The 22592-nt window shown below is 33.9% G+C and overlaps 1 pseudogene; it reads right to left on the bottom strand.

Annotated features, from left to right (window-relative positions):
• Positions 1-4071: 4071 nt before the first annotated feature.
• On the bottom strand, positions 4072-4823 carry LOC122750792 (annotated as a pseudogene).
• Between the last annotated feature and the right edge of the window lie 17769 nt (positions 4824-22592).

Raw genomic sequence — 22592 nt, 5'->3', positions numbered from 1 at the left:
TAGTTTGCAGTTTAGGATAGATGTGTCAATTTTTTTTAGTTGTTAGCATCAATGATTATTGAAATTTGGTAAAGACCTTTTGGGCATGTACTGCTATAACCATAATGGTTTGGGATGTTGTTGTTGCTTTTGTGTCTCTGTATGTCTGTATATATTTAATATGTTTAATTTTCTTAGCTAGATTTCCAGTATTAAATTATTTTGAATGGATAGTATAAATCCAATTTGATCAAAGTGCAAACTTTTGTTTTCAATAAAATGCTATGGTAATTTTTATCAACTTGATAATTTTGAATCAACAGTTATATAGGATATTTACCCATATTGGCATTTTTATTGTTCTTGTTTTTCCCTTCACTGATTTTGAGATTAGGATGTTTTTATAATAAGAAAGAGTTGAATTGGGTGTAATGTTTTTACCTATTTTAGAATAATTCTTAGAATTTTAGAATAATTCTTTTTTTATAAAAGCCTCATATAAATTCCCCTGAACTAAATCCCCCATCCTTACAATTAGTTTAATTCTCTTTTCTGAAAGTGAAAAGTTTCCTGATCTTTATTTTATATTGTGTTAATTTGTGAATTTTATATTTTAGAACTAATTTTCTATTCATTTTGAATTTCCATTTTGAAGTCATATTAATGTGTATTGTTTTAATAGGCTCTGATAATTATTATTTCTTTGCTTTGGTTATTTCACTTTTTACATTTTGTTAACTTTATTTTCATCTTTTTTACTCTTTTAGTCATGCTGTTTAAAAGACATTAGTCTTTAATAACAATCAGAATGTACCTTATCAGTTCTACATTGTAAGGTCTTTTTTTTTTCTAATTAATCTGTGTACAATTTAATTCTCAAGATTTCCTCCGTTATGTTTATTTCAGGTTTATTTGTTTTTTTCCTACCTTTTAGATCTACATGCTAATTGATCTAATTCTTTATTTCTCTTTTGTTAATATGTGTCAATACAATTTTCTCTCTCTTTGTCTCTCTCCCTGTCTATGTTTTCTCTGGGAAGTATCATCATCTTGAGAATCCTCTTTTTTTCATTTTTTAATACTATTAATGTTATTTGCCCCTTGTATTTTTTTAAAAAATCAAATTTGCTCAGGCTTTTATTTCTTTATTTTAAAAAAAATACAGGTCTAAGTTTTGTTGATTCAATCATTAATTTCTTTTCAGTTCCCTACTTCTGCCATCTTGATTACCTTATGTCATGTGGAGAAAGAGAAAAGAAGATTGCAAGATTCTCTCTCTCTCTCTCTCTCTCTCTCTCCCCCCTCTGTGTGTGTGTGTGTGTGTGTGTGTGTGTCTGTGTGTGTGTGTGTTTATTTTATCTATGTAGACTACATTGGAAATATTAAAGAGGGAGAAAGTGCTCTGAGTTAAATGAAATGACAATTGTAATAGAAGATGGAGAGGAAGCAAACATCATAATATTCTTTTTTTCCCCTCTAAAGAAAATATTCTCCCGGGTAATAAAGAATAAATAATAATAATTTAATGGAAATTGTTCACACATTGGGGAGACTATGATAAAAGCAGCTTCCCACTCTCAAGGAATGAGGTCAATTTGCTACATCTGGAAAAACTATGATCTGGAGATCTATCTATCTATCTATCTATCTATCTATCTATCTATCTATCTATCTATATGTGTATATGTATATATGTATTTATACACATATATATGAATGAATATACATATATGTGTACTCATATATATGTATATTCTTGATATATATGTGTGTATTATATGATTATTGAGCCAGTATTTGTGTTTATGTTCATTTCAGGAGTACATAATCACCCTTGTACATCAGTATAGCTGGCTACCCCCTACTTTTTGGGTGCTTCCCTTTCCCCACCACATCTCTGAAAGTATGAGAATTTTCATTTTGATGAAGTAGGACTATTTTTCTTCTTTTTCTCTTTTTTTTTTTGAGGTAGCTACAACAAGTTTATTTCCATTTTATAGGTGAGGAATCCGAAGATGAGGGAGGTCATATGACTTTCCCAGGTCCCATGCCTATTAAATGTCAGCTGGACTTTAAACACAAGTCTCTAGATTCACAGTCCAGTTAAGTGTTCTTTCTACTATACTATACTCCCTCTAAAAATAAAAAAAAACATCAAAAACTCTTAAAAGTTTGAAGAAATCACAAAGGTTATGTAATCCAAAGTATTTTGTTCCTCTTTAGTAGGATTGTCACAAGATGAAAGATCATGTTTAGCTTAGCAAACTTGATGGTATAGTTTCCAATTGATTTCCAGAATGTTCATAACAATTCATAGCTCTATGGACAGTACATCAGTAAGCCTATTTAGCTGCCATCTCTACAATATTTGTTATTCATCTTTTTTTCAATCTTTGTGAATCTCAAACAGTCAATAGGGGGTGAAATTTCATGCTAATTTAATATGCATTTCTCTAATCATTAGTAATTTGGAGGACTTTTTCATATGGATATATATATATGTACAATATATATGTGTATATATATATATATATATATGATAATAGTTTAGAATGAGTTTATTAGATAACTTTGTTGAAAACACTTTTTTCACAGTTAACTTTCATTTACTGCTTTGAATATATTTTTTTAAACTTTTTCATTTTATAAAATCAAAATTGCCTGATTTCTCTTTTGTCATCTCTATTGATTGGTCAGAAAATTATGCCTTGTCCAGAGATTTGATAGGTAATTTCTTCCTTGTTCCTCTGAATCATTTATGATATGACCTTTTATATGTATATGATATACCTCTTTGGAACTTATCTTGGCATATGTTGTGAGGTATTATTTTTTCCATTTATTTCAAATTTTATTTTCCCCCAATTACATGTAAAAACAATTTAAAATCCATTTAAAATTTTTGCATTCCAAATTCTCTTCCTCCCTCCCTCACCACACCCCCCTTAATAATGCATGCAATTCAATATAAATTATACAAGTTGTAAAGATTGGAATGGCGCCACCTGCTGGAGACTTACTGTAGAAGAGTTCCGCCCATGAAGCGAAGGTCTTTGAGGGCAAGACCAGGAGTCTTTTCTTTGGCATCAGGAAGTGACACTGGGCAGTGGGAGGAGGAAGGAAGAGACTGGCGCTCGGTCTCACGCTCTTTCCTGGGGACTCTGGTGGAGAGCGGAGCTAGAAATGCATTCTCCCTTTAATAGATAGGAATCTAGGCCTTTTCTTCTCTCTTTATCAAATTCTTATTCTCCTTAATAAATTCTTAAAAGTCTAACTCTTGCTAAGGCTTGTAATTTATTGGCGACCACTCATTAGATTTTAGACAGTTTAGCTGGGATTTTAGCCCTTAACAAAGTGTAGTCATACAAAACATATGCATATGAGTCAGGTTGTAAAAAAAACCTTAAGAAAAAGAAACTAAAAAGTATTTAGACATCATCAGTTCTTTCTCTGGTGATGGATCAGATTTTTTTTTTCTTTCCAAGTTGCCTTGGATCATTGCATTGTTGATAATAGTCAAGTCATTCACAGCTCAGCTTCTTACAATATTGCTATTACTTTGTATACAGTACATCTCACTTTTCAGCAGCTCATGTAAGTCTTTCAAGGTTTTTCTTTTTCTTTTAATCGATCAACATTTATTAAACTTAATAAACATATATTTGCTATTTACTAGGGATACAAATATAATCAATAAGATAATCCCTACTTAAAAAGAATAAGGATGATTTCACTTTAGAGAGGGTAGAAATCATATTTCCTTTCCCCTGAAGAAAAGAAGGGGGAAGGGTGGATACTGCTATGTAGAGAAAAAGGAAAATGGAGTTGTAGTCACTTAAAATTGGGGAGAAAGACAATCTCTCCCTTCCCCACTCAATAGTGGGGTGGGGTTTGTGAAATCCAAAGTGGGGGGGGAGGTGGAGGTTTCCAAATCAGGTTTAAGGAAAAAGAAGACAGATCTGGAGGAAGCCAGGTTTTCAGGAAAGCCAGAATATGGCAGGCAGGAAACTGGGGTCCAGGGGTCTCAGACTGGGAGTAAATTTTGGCTATGATTTTACATGTAGATCGGTTAGATTTCTTGCCTGATGAGGGTTAACTCCAGAGAAGCAACAGCAGTGCTAAAATCAAGAATGGGAAACTGGCCTTCCAAATGAAGATGTCTGGGACAGAGCCAACAGCATTGTATTTAGCCACAGCTTCATTGGGATTTCCCTGGGCTGGGTAAAACCACATCTGGATACATTTGCCATTGCCCTGGCCAAAAGAGATTTCCATGTAAGAATGACTGCAAAGGTTTTTACATGGGGAGGCCGGTTTTGGAAAGTAAAATGTGAAAGGGTGGCAGGCAACCTTAACTGAGCACTCATTAATCCCTGAAGTCCAATTCCAAACTTTGTGTCAGTTCTCTTTGCAGGTATATGAGGTTTGTCAGTCCTCCCACCACTGGTTACAATCCTCCTTGCACAGCAGAACATTCAGGATCCATTCCTTCCTCCAGCTTAAGGACACCACCTGGGTCCAGGGTTTAAGGTTGAGGAAATCACTCATAGACACATGTATCCTAGATAAAGTGGTGCTTGAAGGTTGGGGTCATCACCCTGCAGTGGTTATAATTGAACTGGTACAGGTAGGAGGTGTCTTCATGGGTACCAACACTGTTGTTTGCCATGCAGCAGGCTCTTCCATGGGCTACACTGGAATGAAGGTTATCTTCTCAGCTAGGCTTGAACATGTGGTGCTTAGCATCCATGTAGACATTGAGCAGATCATTATTCTTCCTGAAGTCCTTCACTCATGGCCATGAGGCCCAGGAACAGCAACACCCATTCTAGATGAGTCATGGTCTGAGGGATGTAACAATTGGAATGACTCCACCTGCTGGAGACTTACTGTAGAAGAGTTTCTCCCATGAAACAAAGGTCTTTGAGGGCAAGACCAAGAGCCTTTTCTTGGGCATCAGGAAGCGATGCGGGCTAGTGGGAGGAGGAAGGAAGAGACTGGCGCTCGGGTCACGCGCTCTTTCCTTTGGACTCGTAGAGAGCAGAGCTAGAAATGTGCTCTCCCTTTAATAGATAGGAATCTAGGCCTTTCTCTCTCTTTACCAAATTCTTATTCTCCTTAATAAATGCCTAAAAGCCTAACTCTTGCTAAAGCTTATAATTTATTGGCGACCACTCATTAGATATTTTAGACAGACTAGCTAAAATGACAAATGGTGAAATTATATGACCTAGCAGTTTTCAGAAGAAATCAAAATTATTTATAGTTATATAAATATTCCAAATTACTATTGATTAGAGAAAGGCAAATTAAATCAACTCTGAGGTACCACCTCACCACTGTCATATTAGCAATGACTGAAAACAAAAGTGATAAATTTTGAATGACATGAAGGAAAATTGGGACACTGTTGCACTATTGGTGGTGTTGTGAATTGATATAACCATTCTGGAGAGCAATTTGAAACTATGGTCAAATGGATATTTAATCAAGCAACACCACTACTATATCTGTATAGCAAAGAGATTAAAGAAAAGGTAAAGGGACCAATTTGTACAAAAATATTTTAACAATGATTTTTGTGCTGGCACAGTTTTGGAAGATGAGGAATCCCTATCAATTAGACAATGACTAAACAAGTTGTGGTATATAATTTTGATGGAATACTATTTTGCTATAAAAAATAACGGATGTTTTCACAACAATCTGAATATTCTTACATGAACTGATACAAAATGAAATGCATAGAATGATGAAAACATTGTACACAGTAACAGAAATAATGTATGGCTAACTATTATTATTAACTGACAGCTATTCTTAGCAATACAATGATTATTGAAGATAATTCTGAAGGAATTTAATAATTGATATATTGCTTGCTTTCTCAGTGATTGGTTGTGCAAGGGGTATGGTAGGAGGGATGGAGACAATTTGTAATTCAAAATTTAAGAAATGTTTCTGTATTTAATTTTTAAAAAATTATAAACATTGTCAAATTAAAAAATAAAATCTAATTTGGCTTCTGTATATATAAAATGAAATTAATTTAACCTTAATAAGTTTACCTTGTAAGCCTTTTGTGAATAAATTATCATATAAATTATACCACATTAAAGAGAACTTTTATTATCCAGATATTAGGGGAAGGAAGATCTATGGGGCTTAAAGAAAACAAAGGTAACTTGGTCAAGGATGCGTGACTTGAGTTGAACATTGGCAGAATCATGGTAAGGAAGGAAGACGGTACATTCAGATGACTATTGCATTTTGTCGTGGAGAACAAAATCAATCTTATTTCTTTGCAGTCACTACAGCCTTGGAGATATCAGAATGATATATTACTTCAGCCACACTTCCTCAAAATGGAAGTGGGGAGAAAAAAATATTTTACCATAGTTGTGTGAGAGTCTAATACATCTTAAAATGGTCTTTATGACTGGCACCTGAAGTGCACATAGTTCACCTGATTTTATAACTACGTTGCCACTCCTAGGATGATGTTCTATAAGTTTTCTTAGGCAGAAAATAAGTAATTAAGGGTTAAGGGGTTACATTAAGTGTATTGAGTATCTATTCACGTTTTAAGGTTCATATTTTCCCACAAAAATAAATAAAAACCTCACTAACATTTCCAAATATAATCATAAACTATGATAATTTATTTGATAAAGGAAGGATCTTTTTTGGTTAACAATAAGCTATTTAAAAGATAAACTTTAGCAAGACTTTTTTTAAAGCCTAAGATTTGCATTTTCATGCAAATAGTATTCTCTTTTTTTTGACTCATTGAAAGTTACTCTTATCTCATTTAGTCCAGAATATCATTCTTTTGTGAATGCTTATTTTTTTTCCTAAAATTTGATTTGATATGCCTAGATCTTAGAACTAAGAGATTATCATTGAACAAATACATTAAAATCAGACTTCATAACATAGTTATGTCTCATTAAAATCCAAGATGTATTGCCTATCCTCTTGCAGAACCCTCTGTTGGCATTGTTATACAACGTTATGTCAAAGAGGGAAATAATATATGAAAATGAAAGGTTTGGGAATTTCCTGTCAAAGTTGGCTCCTTATATAGAATTTCCTGACTTTTCTCTGGGTATGTATAGAATTTTTTCTATTTATTTAAACTTTGTTTTTTTAACTGGAAGCATTATGCTGAAGATAGAAAATCTTGACAATATTTTCTAGAGGATCCTTTGGCCTTTCATGCAAATAGCATATTTCTGTACTGTTACTTGAGACAGATGTGTGTGTGGGGGGGGGGAAGGGAGGGTGTGCATATATGATGTATTTGCAAGCATAGAATAAAGATGTTGGGTTGTTAGTATCTGTAATAAAATAATGGGATTTTCTAAATACCCAAAGGCCCCAGATTGATTTGGATTGATTAAATTGACTGAGAGTGATTGACTCCACTGATTAACCCATTTAAAGTTAATTCAATTAAAGCCACACCTGACTGACTCCCAAGAGGGAGTGTCCTCAGAGGCTATGGATTATGACATCAACACAAGACCACCCTAAAGTCCAGTGAACTAGTGGATTTGGGTGATGCTACCCAATCAGCTTCAAGCAGTGTGTAAGAACTGCCTCTTACAGGGATGAAGGAAGTGCTGCTTCCTCTCTCTCAGTGGGTTCCTTGGAAAACATGTTGCTGGAGGAACACTTGGGAGAAGAAGGTGGCCAGACTGAACACTTTTAGGGTAGATAGGTTTCCCTATCTTTCTGAACTCCAGATGTTCTCTCTTTACTCTTTAACAAATTCTTAATGACCAAAAACTCATGCTAAAACTTCTAATTTATAAGTAAACACTAACTAGCTTTCCCTACCCTTGGGACAGAAATAGGCTTCCACATATTTAGATTTACTCATCATATATTTAAATCTGCTTCAAATTCAAAGCAGTATCTTAATAGTCTTCATTAACTCTACTTCTGTTAGGTGACTTGAATATATTATTTTTTTAAAGCTTACACGCCCCAGGGGTAGCTAGGTGGTACAGTGGATAGAGCACTAACCTTGGATTCAGGAAGACCTGAGTTCAGGTCCAGCCTCAGACACTTGACACTTACTAGTTGTGTGACCCTGGGAAAGTCACTTAACCCTCATTGCCCTATTGCCCTGAAAAAAAAAAAAAGCTTATATATCACCATGCAAACTATATAGAACTAATACAACACTTCAAAATTATCTCGAGTGCAGACATATATGTGTTCATATGCACATATGTAATCTGATCTGTTTAAAATGAAATATTAAATAATATTCCTTTGTTTTTACAACCTAATTATATTTTAATAACCAAATGATATAAATAAATTGGAGACAGATATTGGTAATGAAAGTTTGAAAGAAGACCCTTTAATAAGTGTCAAATAATGATGCCAGATTTATTTCAACTTCCAACCAAGTTAGAAATTACCCTGAAAAGATCCTTTAATAATGCTTTCCATGTCCATTTGTATTGTGGAAAATTATTCTATATTCATGTTAGCTTATTGATCAAAATATAGGTTTACTTACTATTTTATGCCACAGGCATTTTCTCTGCTGATAATCTCCTGCTAGTAGAAATGAGTGGAAACATGCACTTTTGACTTGTTCATCTTACATAGGATAGCAAATTAAATTCAAACAATAAACTTTTAACTTCCAAATATGCCTTCCAAATTTCACATTTATTTTCATATTAATTTTTAATTAATATGTGTTCAGGGCCCCTAAGGCAAAATCATTAGAAAGTGCAGCTGTTTCTTGGTACCCGGAAGATTCATGGAGAGTTGTCTTTAATAAGTAAAAGCAAAATAGTTTTAAAGAATTATAAAGCAGGTTGATTAGAATAAGTCCTTTTCTGATTCCTCATCATATCATTGTTGTGACCTTGTATTCTCTAGTGCATGCACTGGTAAGAGCTATCATACTGTGAAGACTTGGAGTATTGGGTCATGGATTGTATATTGTCTGAGTAACAACCCAGATAAGTTTAAAGTGTCTCATCACAAAAGGATTGGTCAGAGCATGAGACATTCTTTGTCCACAGCAGGTCATAAGACTAATGAACTATGTTTTATATGCACCAGGGAGGGAGTAACCATATAAATGAAATCCCATATCCTTGAAGTAAAAACTCCAGAGAGGTTTGGCTGAAACATTCAATTATGAATACTAGCAATATTTACCATAAACTTAAAATGAAAGCTGGCTATTGCCGAAGAGCAAATGAGTGATGAATGCATACATTTCACATTGTCACTATGCCTTAGATGTTGACATATACTAGCAAATGAGTATAATTGATGTCAAAGTACCAGAAAAACCAAGAGCAAATCAGTTAGATATGTTGTCCATGAACAAAATAAGCAGATGATTTTTACTGTTACTGATTCAATTCCCATTACCCAAGTTCCCTATCAATAGACATATACATAAACACACACAAAATATGCTGAGGTTTCAAAACTCATTGATGTGTTCTCAATATAGAATACTGATATATAAATATAAATAAATATAAAAACATTTAGTCATATTATTGGATTTCCTTAAATTTGTATTCATTCAACAGTGGGAATATTGAGTTCCTATCATGTGCAGAGGAATGTGACAGGAACTTTTTGGAATAAAAATATTAGATGTGAAATTATGCCTTCCATCTTGGAGGATAGAAAGAAAGCAAGATTGGCTAAAGAAAAATTATGGAGCAACAGGACTAATAAGGGTAATGCCAAATCATGGAAGAAAGTCAGGCAATTTAGACAATCTCTAGGCAATAATTACTTCAGATTTTAACATAAAGAAATGACATGTCTAGTTCTTTATGTGTGAAATTACTCTACTAGTTTTATTACTCTATCAGTAAGCTGTGAATTCCCTAACAGTGAAATGGAGGTTTTTAGACAAGAGTTGAGGTGCAAAAATCTGTTAGAATGAAAGTCTTCAAAGGTTTAAATAAGGTGTAGCATTTGGAATAGAAAACAGGTTATTCATACCAGAAACATGGAACTATAATTAAGATAACTTGGTAAGTTTTTTTGATACAATATTGAAAAATGGAGATCAAGGACAAATATAATGACTAATTTATTAACTTAGAAAATGAAATATATGGTGGCATCATGTATAGAAATAATATATTTAGGAGAAGCATGTTTGTGAGTAGAAATAACTCAGAAAAAGGATTTCATAAAGTTTTTGCATTGGTACCAGATTCCAAGGGGTTAAGGAGAGAATAAGTATTCAGGAAGAAAATTCAATTTTGGACAACTTTTACAGCAAAAGAGTAGAGGAAAGAGATGAGATGGAAGCTTGGTGCAGTAGGAGGGCCAATGAAGGATCTTTAAGGTTTCAGCTTAGGTGTAGATATACAGAGCCAGTGATTGAGGGACAAATGGAAGGCACATGAGTACAGTGGTTCAACTACTAGAACAAATTCCTAAAGGAGGTAGTGGTAAATTGAAGCAGTAATATCATTAGAGGGTGAAGTGATCAGAGGAAAGGAGGAAAAAGTTGATGAGTTTAGGGGAGTGGAGAAAATAAATTGAGATAATTAATTTCAGCTGATGAAATATATTTGGTGAAGTAGCAAATCCCTTTGCAATTGGGGTTTAAGGAAAAGGGCAGGGGGAAATCTGCAACCAGATGTAAGGAATTAAATAGGGAGTCAGGATAAAAAAGAAAGATTATTGAATAGAGGCACAATCTCAGCTTAAGTTTTTCATAATTAATCTATAGTGGAATAAATCAGCTCAACTTTCCTACATCCTAATCATTTAGCAATTGGTCCATGGGGGCAGAGAAATCTGATGGTTGGGTTTACTGAAGAATGATGATTCTCAGATGAGGCATAGTAGAAGCTCATGAGGAAAAAAAAATTTAGACCATGTTAAAACAGAAGAAAATAAAGTGGTCTTCATAATTTAAAATCTATTTTTTAAATTAATTGAGGAACACATTTTACAATTTCTATTTTATCTAGTTATTGAAGGAAAATGAAAGAATCCATCATGATGAGGTTCCTATAAAAGATTTAAAATCAGTGCGATTTATCTTTTGAAAGAAGAAAAATTTGTTTTGTTTATTCAAACTTCTCACTCTTCTGTTTCATCTTCAGCCTTGGATTTTTTTCATCTAACTATTGAAACAAGTGCTAATGAATGATTTTCACCTTGAAATATCATATTAAATGCTATGAAAAATCACAAAAGGCATGAAAACTCTTAAAAATTTGCTTTTTAAGTAGTTCAAGTAAAGAACAATTGGGGGAAATAGCATTTACTCCTACATGGTATTTCTATTTTCTGTGATTTATCCATAAAATGGAAATAGAAAACAATTTAGAAACCTAGACTAAATAGGCTTTCTTCTACTTCTATATTCTTCATGCATTTTATAAATGATTTAGTCAGTTGTCATTTTCTTATAGAAGATTGTGGACACAGTGTGTTGGTAGCCAGGTATACTTGGGAATTTGGGAATTTGACTGTGGCTATTCTCTTTATTGCAAAAAAGTATTTCCCCAATTTCCATTAACATGCCAATGATTCCTCTTGGCATGGCCATGAAGGCATGGAGTATAGGTTAAGGCTATAGGTTTAGAGAAGTAATCATTTTTTAAAAATTCATATTCAAGAAAATACATACCAGGAGAGAAATAATTAGGTACTATACTATAATTTATTCTTAAACATTCTGAATATGTATGTGTGTATGTATGTATGTATGTGTATGTATATTCTGAATCTATAAAATCCAGATGATTCTGTAATTGAAGTATACAACTTAATTTATAGTATTCAGACACAGAACATCCATAATTTCTTTATGTCTGAGGTACTTTTCTCCAATGAGTGAGTAACTGTACAGAGGAAACAAAATTTAAAATCCTTTAAAATTAATATCCTTTAAAATGGCTATACATTCACATCTTAGATTTATCTCTATGAAGCACTGTAGCCATGCCCTAGTTCAAATCTCTGATTTTAAATGTGGGAAACTTATGCCTACATTAGTAGAATGACTTCTCCAAGGTTTTACAACTAGTTACCAGAAGATGTGGAGCTAATTATTGATATGATGTTGGGAAAATCATTTCATCAATTTGTTTATTTTTCTTAAAATTAATTGGAAAAATGTTGGTAATTTGCTAAGTTTGCTTGACAAGCTATGATTGCAGTCATAAATTTGTTGGCCATAGACTTCCTCCTTATTTGAATAATTGAGAATTCATATTTTGACTCAAGAAGGTTTAAACACTATTATAATGTAATTTACATGCATATGTAATCTCTAAATTATGAAGACTTAAAACACAATTTTTATACAGACAATTGTTTCAAACATAGAATAAATGTCTGATAATTACTGTGTTTTAAGAAATGATTGGCTTTCCAGATATGCCCACACATAAGTGCATATTTAATGTATAACATCATTGTATTATATTATTAATCTTACAAGTCTAATCTCTGGGTCCTATGAAAAGGTTACCATATGGTATAAAAAGAAGGAGAACTTGGAGGGAAGAAGGAAATTTTCCTCTTTTCTTGAATTCACATAAGTTTGAAGGCACATTTTAAAAATATAGATTATTTCAAGGTAATTTGTTTTGGGCATTTGGCTTTTTTCACCCTCTAACACATTTTAATGTCTATTATTCTAGGTCTCTATGCTATCTTAAATCCTTGATTATCACATGTCAGGTCAGATCTACTTCTTCAAACTGTTCTATGTTAAAAAAAATATTGCCTATTTCTTCTATCCCTGAAAAAAACAAAACAACAAACTTCTCTTGCCTCAGTCTAGTTGGTCTTAGACTTTAGAAAGCAGTCTATCTTATTGAACTAATTTATTCCTTAGTTGCTATGATTAGGTATCATTTTAAGGTCTTCTCACAGCTTTCATGAGAATATTATTCTGCTATTGATGTTACATGTAATTCTTTTCTCCTACTGAACAAGCACACTTTATGGGCTGATAAAGTCAGAATAAGAGATCCCTGTTATAGTGTTAATTGGCACTAGTATCTATTCATTCTGCTCATTATCAAGAAATGCAATAAAAAGTCTTTATCATACTGATTGGAGCACCTATAGAAGACTAATTCTAATCATTTCACTCATTTTCAAGAGTTATAAGGAAAAATCTAGAACATATTTCTTGGAGCCCATATAGAAGGTGTATATAAAAAACATAAACATGGAATTGCAGGAGACAAGAAGGTACCTATGGGTAGAGATATAGATTTAAGTAGAGAATGCATTCATTGATGAGATAACATTTTCAGTAAAGTATTGAAATATTGAAAGAAATTCAAATAGATTGAGTGAAGTTATAGGTAAAGGAATTACCAAAGTAAACCCCAAATAACTTGTATGTGTGCTTAGTGTGTGTCTATACATGCATGCATATGCTCATGTATACACATATATGTATATATATACATATATACACACAGTTATGTATATACACATAGTTATATATTTCATTAATTAGGCAATATGCAAGATACTCTGAAGTGAGCTTCTTAGTGGAACATAAAAAATAAAAAAATAGTAAAGCTCTGAATTTATTGTGTTGTAAACAAGTATTTTGATCAATGTGTCTTAAATGATGTGTCATATTTATATAAATATAATCTTAAGTTATATAATACAAATTATGTGAAACAAACAAGAAACCCTAACACTGCAATCTAAACAGTCAACATTAAAGTAGCTTTCATCAAATTTTCTGTTACATAAGAATCTTAAACTTAATCTCTAAAGCTGAAATTGCTGGACAAAGCAAGATCAATGTTATATTTTTAAAAAGATAAAATTTCCTGAGTACTATGTCCCACAATTTGTTCAAAAGTGTCTCCAATTACAAACCTTTTAGAAAGGTTAAATATCATTCTTTAAGTGAAACGCCTCTTATAAGAGACTTTTTAAGGTAATAAAACTTTTTTTATTATTTTCTTGGAAACAGTCCTGACACTGGGTGAATATGTGAGGTGGATACTGTAGGTAATCATATTGTCATGTTGAAGGAGAAGAATATAAAGGTCACAGAGTAAATTTGCTTATCACATAGGTAGTAAGCAGGATAATCCAGGTTTTGGTCCTGGTCTCTTTCCATTACAATTATTTTTGTTTTTTAAAAAAAGTACTTTAATACTATTGAAATTGGAGGCATCTAACTTATGAACTTGAGATGGAAACTGACATGGTGCCCTTTCCTCTCTCTTACTCCCAGAGTAGTTTGACATGAAACTTCTTTTAAAAATTCTACCTTGTAGGAGATCACTAGTTCCCTCCAGGAATGGCATTCAATAAAGCACAGTCTGGGTGATACCAGCTATGCTCCCAAATAAGGACAAGGATTTCCAAAGACTAACATGTCCAGGTAATGTTCAGTCACTCCTCAAGGGGAAAAACAATTTATCATTAAGTGCAGCCTACTGCATTATTGGGGGCAGCAAAATTTAATGGAAAGAATATTGCATTTGGAGTCAGGGAGATTAGTTTTGGATTTTGGCTGTTACTACCCTGTATAACCTTTGAAAAAAAATCATTTAACCTGCAGGTTTTGATTTGGGGATCCTTATACACAAAACAGGATTTTAAGTGTTGGTTTCTTAGTTTCCTTCTTTTTTAATACTAGTCAGGCTTATGAACTCCCACTATGCCCTTTTCTGAAACTAAGAGTTCACTTGGTGGCACTTAGCAGGGTTCAATGCACATGAAACAGTGTCTGCCCTTGGATTGAGACCTATAGACCTGGTCTCAGTATCCTTTATAGAAGATATTTATCTTCATATGAACAAGGAGGCACTTGGCTATCTTCTGTGGCTGACAGCATATAGATAACCATATATTATAAACTATCCACTATATATGTAGGAACTATTTTTATTCTTTCATCTTTTGAAGAATGAGAATAGATTGAGAATACAAATTGTATTCTCCTTAAACTTTAAAGGCATGAAATGTTCACCTCTGAAGTATACTATTATCTGAAAAATAAAATTAAAGGTGTAACAGCCATCCTTTTGATCAGAAGAACTTGGGTTAACATTCGACCCCAGGCAAACTAGCTATGTCACATTGGACAAAAGACTTAACCTTACTGATTTTCAGTTTCCTTATCTGGAAAATGAGAGGATTGAATGTATAACATCAGATAGACCAATTAAGTTTGAAAATGAAGTTTGCAAATATAAATTAGAACCAGAAAATGAGAAGCTTTAAATGCTAGTGGAAGAGTTTGAAATTTGCCCAAAAAGCAAAAGGGAGGTCCTGAAGCTGCTTGAGGAGGGAAATGACATGATGATATGTGTGCTGCATTAATATAGATATGATATTCCTGTAGAGGATTGATTGGAAGGAAGAAATGGGAGATAGGGCCATTAGAATACATGAGATATTATCTAGGTGAGGGAAAACAAAAAACTTAAAAGGAGTAATAGATGTTAATAGAACTAAAAGAATAGATTCAAGAGATTTCAAGTTAGGAAAATATTATTTGACAACTCATTAGATATGAGCAAGGGTGAAGAAGAGTTTATGTATTCAGATGTTTGGAAGGACATGGAAGAAATGGGATAGGACAATTAGGAGAAGAGGTAGATTTAAGGAGAAAGATGAATTTTATTCACAATATATTGAGCTAGAAATACATAAGGGTGATCCAGGAGGAACCATCCAACAAGAATTAATGATCTTTGAAGTCCTTCCAAATTCTCAGTCTATTTTCCTATATAGGAGCCCTTATGAGATTATTTTCCCAAGTCTTAGTTTTTTCAGTTGATTATGCTTCCTCACAGGTCTACTGGATGCTTAGGGTACAAGGGCTGGACATTTTAGTTCTGTCACCCATGGGCACCCACTATTATTCTTCCTATCTGTTATTAACAACATGGTTAACTTTTTTTTTAATTGAGGCAATTAGGGTTAAGTGACTTGCCCAGGGTCACACAGCTAGTAAGTGTTAAGTGTCTGAGGCCAGATTTGAACTCAGGTACTCCTGACTCCAGGGCCGGTGCTCTATCCACTGCACCACCTAGTTGCCCTATGGTTAACTTTTGAAAGGATATTTGCTAAGGGGGTAGAACAAATATATATTTTTTTCAAAAACAATCTTAATAAACTGAAGGTGCACCTCCCTTTAGAAATATATATTCCATAGGGAAAGTCACTTCATATTTCTAGTAAAATTATGGTGGCACACACATGTGGAGAACACAGTAGTTCACAGCTTCTGTTACTGATAGTTCTTTATTTTTTCTCTTTTGAAAAGGAAGCATAAAATTCTCCTTAGGAGCATCTTTGCTGGCCTCAAAAGGTTGTAACTTTTCTATTACCCCTAGCCTGTATGTCTCTAATTCCCATCCTCCCACACAAAGGTCACCATCCATAAAGTTGCATTTAGTTTTCACTGGTGTGTGTAGTTTGTACTCATCATGTCTCTCAGTTTTTAGTTTAGATTTTGCCATCAGCTTCTGATGCTCTAAGTACATTGCTGATAATACTGATGGGAACTCCTGATTTTCTATCTTTTCAAAGTTTACAAGGCCATCACCTGGTAGGGGAATGATAATGATAATATGATGAAGATGATCATCATCTTCATCATGATCATCATTGTTTTGTTGTTGTCATTCATCCTACGATATTAAAGAGGACCAATGATTTCAGGAGGGTGATTTCTTTACTTGCAAGTGAATTAGATTTAAGTGAATCAGAACTGTGAAAAATCATTGGCTTCCCGCTCTCCTACAGAGTCATCAGGGTCCAGTGGCAAGACATTGGTCAGATGGCCCTGGATACAGTGGGAGACCTTGGCCTTTCAAAGGTAACTGGTCTCAGTTTGTCTGATGCCACACCTATTTAGTAGTTGAAAGTTAACTAAGAATTAAGGCAAAAAATGCCCTAGTTTGTCTTTATAAAAGAGTCAATCTGGGAAGCGAAGACCCTCAGAGTTTGTGGCCAGAATATAAACAAGTGCCATTTACACTCACTCTGGCCATCAGAACTCAAACAATGAATAAGTGAGACTTGGGCTGGGACCTGTTATTAGTCAATCAGTGAAAGCATTTATATAGTGCTTATACTGTGTCATTATTATTATTCTCATTTTACAGAGATGGAAACAGACACAGAGCTAGAAAGTAACTTGCCCATGATCATCCACTTACTAAGTGTTTAAGGTCATATTTTAACACAGGTCTTCTGGACTCCAGGTTCAGGATACTATTCACTGTGCAACCTGTCAACTTCCACCCCCAAAGGAAACCCCTATATTCCCTCTAACTTCCCCCCAAAGTAGTGTCCTTTAATAAATTATTACCCAGGGGACAGAGCCAAGATGGAGTGGGAAAGGCAGTGACTTCCATGACCTCTCCCCAAAACCCCTGCAAATAACTTCAAATAATGCCATAGGACAATTGTTGGAGCAACAGAACCCCAAAAAAGGAAAGGGTAAAATACTTTTCCAGCCAAAGACAGCTTAGAGGCTCAGCAGGAAAGGTCTTTTGTACCAGGTTGAGAGTGGAGCACATGTAGCACACCCAGACCCAGACCCAGACCCAGAGAACAAGGCCTTGGGAGCTTCTGAATCAATAGTTTCAGCAGGTGCTTCTGGAACTCAGCCCACACAGAGAGAGAGGAAATCAGATTTCAGTGCAGACCCATTTTTCCCCATTTCTATACATGACCAACAAAGTCCAGCAGCAAGAGATAGAAAGAGAAAATCCATTTAAAATAAAGGTAGATAATATAAAATACTTGGGAGTCTACCTGCTAAGACAAACCCAGGAACTCTATGAACACAATTACAAAACACTTTTGACATAAATCAAATCAGATCTAAATAATTGGAAAAATATTAATTGCTCATGGATAGGCTCAGCTAATATAATAAAAATGACAATTGTACCTAAGTTAATTTACCTATTCAGTGCCATACCAATCAGACTACCAAAAATTGTTTTATAGAACTAGAAAAAATAATATAAAAATTCGTGTGGAAAAACAAAAGGTCAAGAATATCAAAATGCCCAGGAAGGTGGGCTAGCTGTACCAAATCTGAAACTCTACTATATAGCAGCTGTCACCAAACTATTTGGTACTGGCTAAGAATTAGAGTGGAGGATCAATGGAATAGGTGCACAGTAGACACTGTAGTAAATGACTTTACTAATGTACTGTTTGATAAAACCAAAGACTCCAGCTTCTGGGATAGGAACTCAGTGTTTGACGAAAACTGCTGGGAAAAATGGAAGAGAGTATGGCAGAAACTAGGCATAGAACAACATCTTAAATGTATACTAAAATAAGTTCAAAATGGGTACAGGATTTAGACATAAAATATGATGCCATAGGTAAATTAGGAGAGGAAGGAATAGTTTACCTCTCAGATCTTTGGAAATGAGAACAGTTTATGAACAAACAAGAGATAGAGAATATTATGAAATGCAAAATGGATGATTTTGATTACATTAAATTAAAAAGGTTTTGTATAAACAGAAGCAATAAATCCAAAATTAGAAGGGAGACAGAAATCTGGGAAACAATTTTTATAGCCAGTACTTCTAATAAAGACCGAATTTCTAAAACATATTGGGATCTAAATCAAATTTATAAGAATGCAAGTCATTTCCCAATTGAGAAATGCTCAAAGGATATGAACAAGAAGTTTTCTGATGAATAAATCAAAGCTATCTATTGCCATATGAAAAATGCTCTAAATCTCTATTGATAAGAGAAATGCAAATTAAAACCACAATGAAGTACCACCTGACACCTATGAGATTGGCTAATATGACCAAAAAGGAAAATAATAAATGTTGGAAGAACTATGAAAAAATCAAACACTAATGTATTACTGGTGGAGCTGTGAACTAAACCAACTATTCTGGAGAGCAGTTTGGAACTATGCCCAAAGAGCTATGAATCTGTGCATGCCCTTTGACCCAGCAATAATACTATTAGGTCTTATTCCCAATGAGATCATAAAAAAGGGAAAAGGACCCACATGTACAAACATATTTATAGCTGCTCTTTTTGTGGTGGCAAGGAATTGGAAATTGAGCCCTTGCCTCAATTGGGGAATGTCTGAAAAAGTTGTGGTATATGAATGTAATGGAATACTACTGTCGTATAAGAAATGATGAGCAGTCAGTTTTCAAAGAAACCTGGAAGGACTTACATGAACTGATGATGAGTGATATGAGCAGAACCAGTGGCACATTGTACACAATCTCAACAACATTTTGTGATGATCAACTGTCATAGACTTGATTCTTGTCAACAATACAATGATCCAAGATAGTTGCTAGGGACTCATGATGGAAAATACACTCCAAATCCATAAAAAAAATGTGGAATTTATATGCAGATTGAACCATACTGTTTCTGCTTTTTTTGTTTTTTTTTTTTGTTTTGTTCTTTGTGGTTTTTTTTTCCTTTTTGCACTGACTCTTCTTTCACAGCATGACTGATGCAGAAATATGTTTAATGTGATTGTACATATATAGCCTATATCAGATTGCTTGCTGTCTTGTGGAAGGGTGTAGGGAGGGGAGGGAGGAAGAAAAATTTGAAACTAGAAATTTTATAAAAACAAATGTTGAAAACTATCTCTACATGGGACTGGAAAGTAATAAATTACTTTTATGAAAAAATAAATTAAGACGATAAGCCTAATATTATTTTTATAGTTTTAGTTTTGAACTGTTCCAGAGTTTCCTATGATGACACTTTTTGAATTAATGGTACAAACAGAAGAACAAAAATTAGCAATGGTAACTCAAATGTCTCATTCAATTATCTATAACAGGGTCACAGGCACCTCAACTTACATCTGAACAAATGCTTCATGATTTTGATAAGACCTTTCACGTCTTCAGCATCACTATAAATGGTAAATTGATGTACTTAAAAAAATTGGGAAAAAGTGAACATAAGAATATTTATTAGACATATATTCATTCATCTAAAAATTTTTAGGTATAAAAATGAGAAGACTGCACAATGTCCCTGAAATATTTATAAGTATATCTTGCCTGACCCTACTTCAAGAGCCTAAGTAGGAATTTGAGCAGTGAGATTTTAGCCATGATAACTCAGGATTAGGACTATAGAAAGATAGGAAGCTTTTTAATTGGCTTCTGTCATAGGAGAGGCTGAGCCAGAGGCTGAATGTTCATACAAAGGGTTGGACCTGTTAATTTTTCCATCTTTTCACTGGAAGCTTTTAAGTAACTATGTTGGTTTGAACCAGAATTGGAGAATGACAGAAAAAAAAAGAGTGCCAGTAGATGAAATTGGAAAGAAATCTAAGAATGATGGCAGATTCATGTACGGAAAATCTTTGTTGATTGAGATAAGGAGCTCTAGAAAGGAAGCAATCCACTAAGCCAAGAAAAAGCTATATTTAGTGACTTACTGGTAAATGTTTAATTAATGGCTTTATGGATGGGTTGAGGAAGTATGCATTATATAATTCTAAGTTTTGTCTGCATTATTAACATTTTCTCCATTACTTTCTTAAGGGTGTCTCAGGCAATTCGACTAATCTTCAAACAACTGTTTATGATTTTGACAAGAACTTTCATTTATTCACAATCACTCAGAGTAGAGGTACATTGCTACGCCTGAAAAAGCCTTTGGTTCCTGAGTCTAGAAAATCAGAAAAAAACAATAACTTAAGTCCTGGTTTGTGATGTTTGCTGATTTCTGAGGTTTGAATGCTTTCACTTAAATTAAATTAAAAAGTTTTTTTAAATTAATTAAGTAATCAATCAATCAATCTATTTATTTATTTATTCATTTTTAGTAAGGCAATTGTGGTTAAGTGACTTTCCCAGGGTCACACAGCTAGTAAGTGTTATGTGTCTGAGACCGGATTTGAACTCAGGTACTCCTGACTCCAGGGCTGGTGCTCTATCCACTGCACCACCTAGCTGGCCCTAAAAAGGTTTTTGAACAAACAGAAGCAATGCATCCAAAATTATAAGGGAGTCAGAATTTGGGGAAATAATTTTTATAGGGAGTACTTCTGATAAAGTCCTCATTTATAAAATTTATTGGGAACTAAATCAAATGTTTAAGAATCCAAGTCATTCCCCAAATGAGAAATGGTCAAAGGATATGAACAGGCAGTTTTCTAATGAAGAAATCAAAGTTATATATTGCCATAATAAAAAATACTCTAAATCACTATTGATTAGAGAAATACCAATTAAAACAATTCTGAGGTACCACCTGACACCTATCAGATTGGCTAATATAACAAAAAAGGGAAATAATAAATGTTGAAGAAGCTGTGGAAAAATTGGAACACTAATGTATTATTGGTGGAGCTGTGAACTGTTCCAACCATTCTGGAGAGTAATTTGGAACTAAGTCCAAAGGACTATAAAGCTGTGCATGCCCTTGGACCCAGCAATACCACCACTAGGTCTTTCTCCCAGGGAGATCATGGGAAAAGGAAAAGGACCCACATGTACAAAAATATTTATAGCTGCTCTTTTTGTGGTGGCAAGGAATTGGAATTTGAGGGGTTGCCCATCAATTGGGGAATGGATAAACAAGTTGTGTTATATGAATGTAATGGAATTCTATTGTGCTGTAAGAAATGATGAGCAGGAGGAGTTCAGAGAAACCTGGAAGGACTTGCATGAACTGATGATGAGTGAGATGAGCAGAATCAGGAGAACACTGTACACAGTATCAACAACATTATATGTTGATGAACTGTGATAGACTTGATTCTACTCAGCAATACAACAGTACAAGATTGTTCCAAAGGACTCTTGATGGAAAATGCTCTCCAAATCCAGAAAAAAAAAAAAACTGTGGAATATGGATCCAGATTGAACCATACTATTTCTTTTGTTTTTGTTGCTGCTGTTTTTCTTTTTTGAGGTTTTATCTTTTTGCTCTGATTCTTCTCTCATAACATGACTAATGCAGAAATATGTTTAATGTGATCATACATACATAGCCTATATTAGTCTTCTTGTTTTCTTGGGGAGGGGGAAGGGATGGGAGTGAGGAAGTAAAATTTGAAAATAGAAATCTTATAAAAGCAAATGTTGAAAACTATCTCTAAATGTAACTAGAAATAATAAAATACGTATATGGAAAGAAAGAAGAAAGTAACTGCCTACGAATTAGGATTGAACAAATGGAAGCTGGTGACTTTATGAGAAACCAGGACACAGTAAAACAAATCCAAATGAATAAAAATATAGAGGGAAATATAAACTATCTCCTTGGAAAAACAGCTGACCCGGAAAGCAAATCTAGGAGAATCTACCAATCACTTCCTGTAACATATCCCAAAAATAAAACTTCCAGGAACATAATAGCCAAATTCCAGAAGTCCCAGGTCAAGAAGAAAATATTGGAATGAGCTAGTAAAAATGAATTAAAATGCTGTGTAGCTACAGTAAGGAGATAACAAGATCTAGCAGCATCTACATTAAAGGACTATAGGGCATGGAGTATGATATTCCAGAGGGCAAAAGAACTGGGACTGTAGCCAAAAATCACCTACCCAGCAAAACTGAATATAATCTTTCTGAGGAAAAAATGGGACTTCAATAAAAAAGAGAACT

Source organism: Dromiciops gliroides, chromosome 3, assembly GCF_019393635.1.
Source record: "Dromiciops gliroides isolate mDroGli1 chromosome 3, mDroGli1.pri, whole genome shotgun sequence".
In the NCBI taxonomy this organism is placed as follows: Eukaryota; Metazoa; Chordata; class Mammalia; order Microbiotheria; family Microbiotheriidae; genus Dromiciops; species Dromiciops gliroides.
Note: the sequence above shows the minus strand (reverse complement) of the source record. Positions and strands in the feature narration are given on the sequence as shown.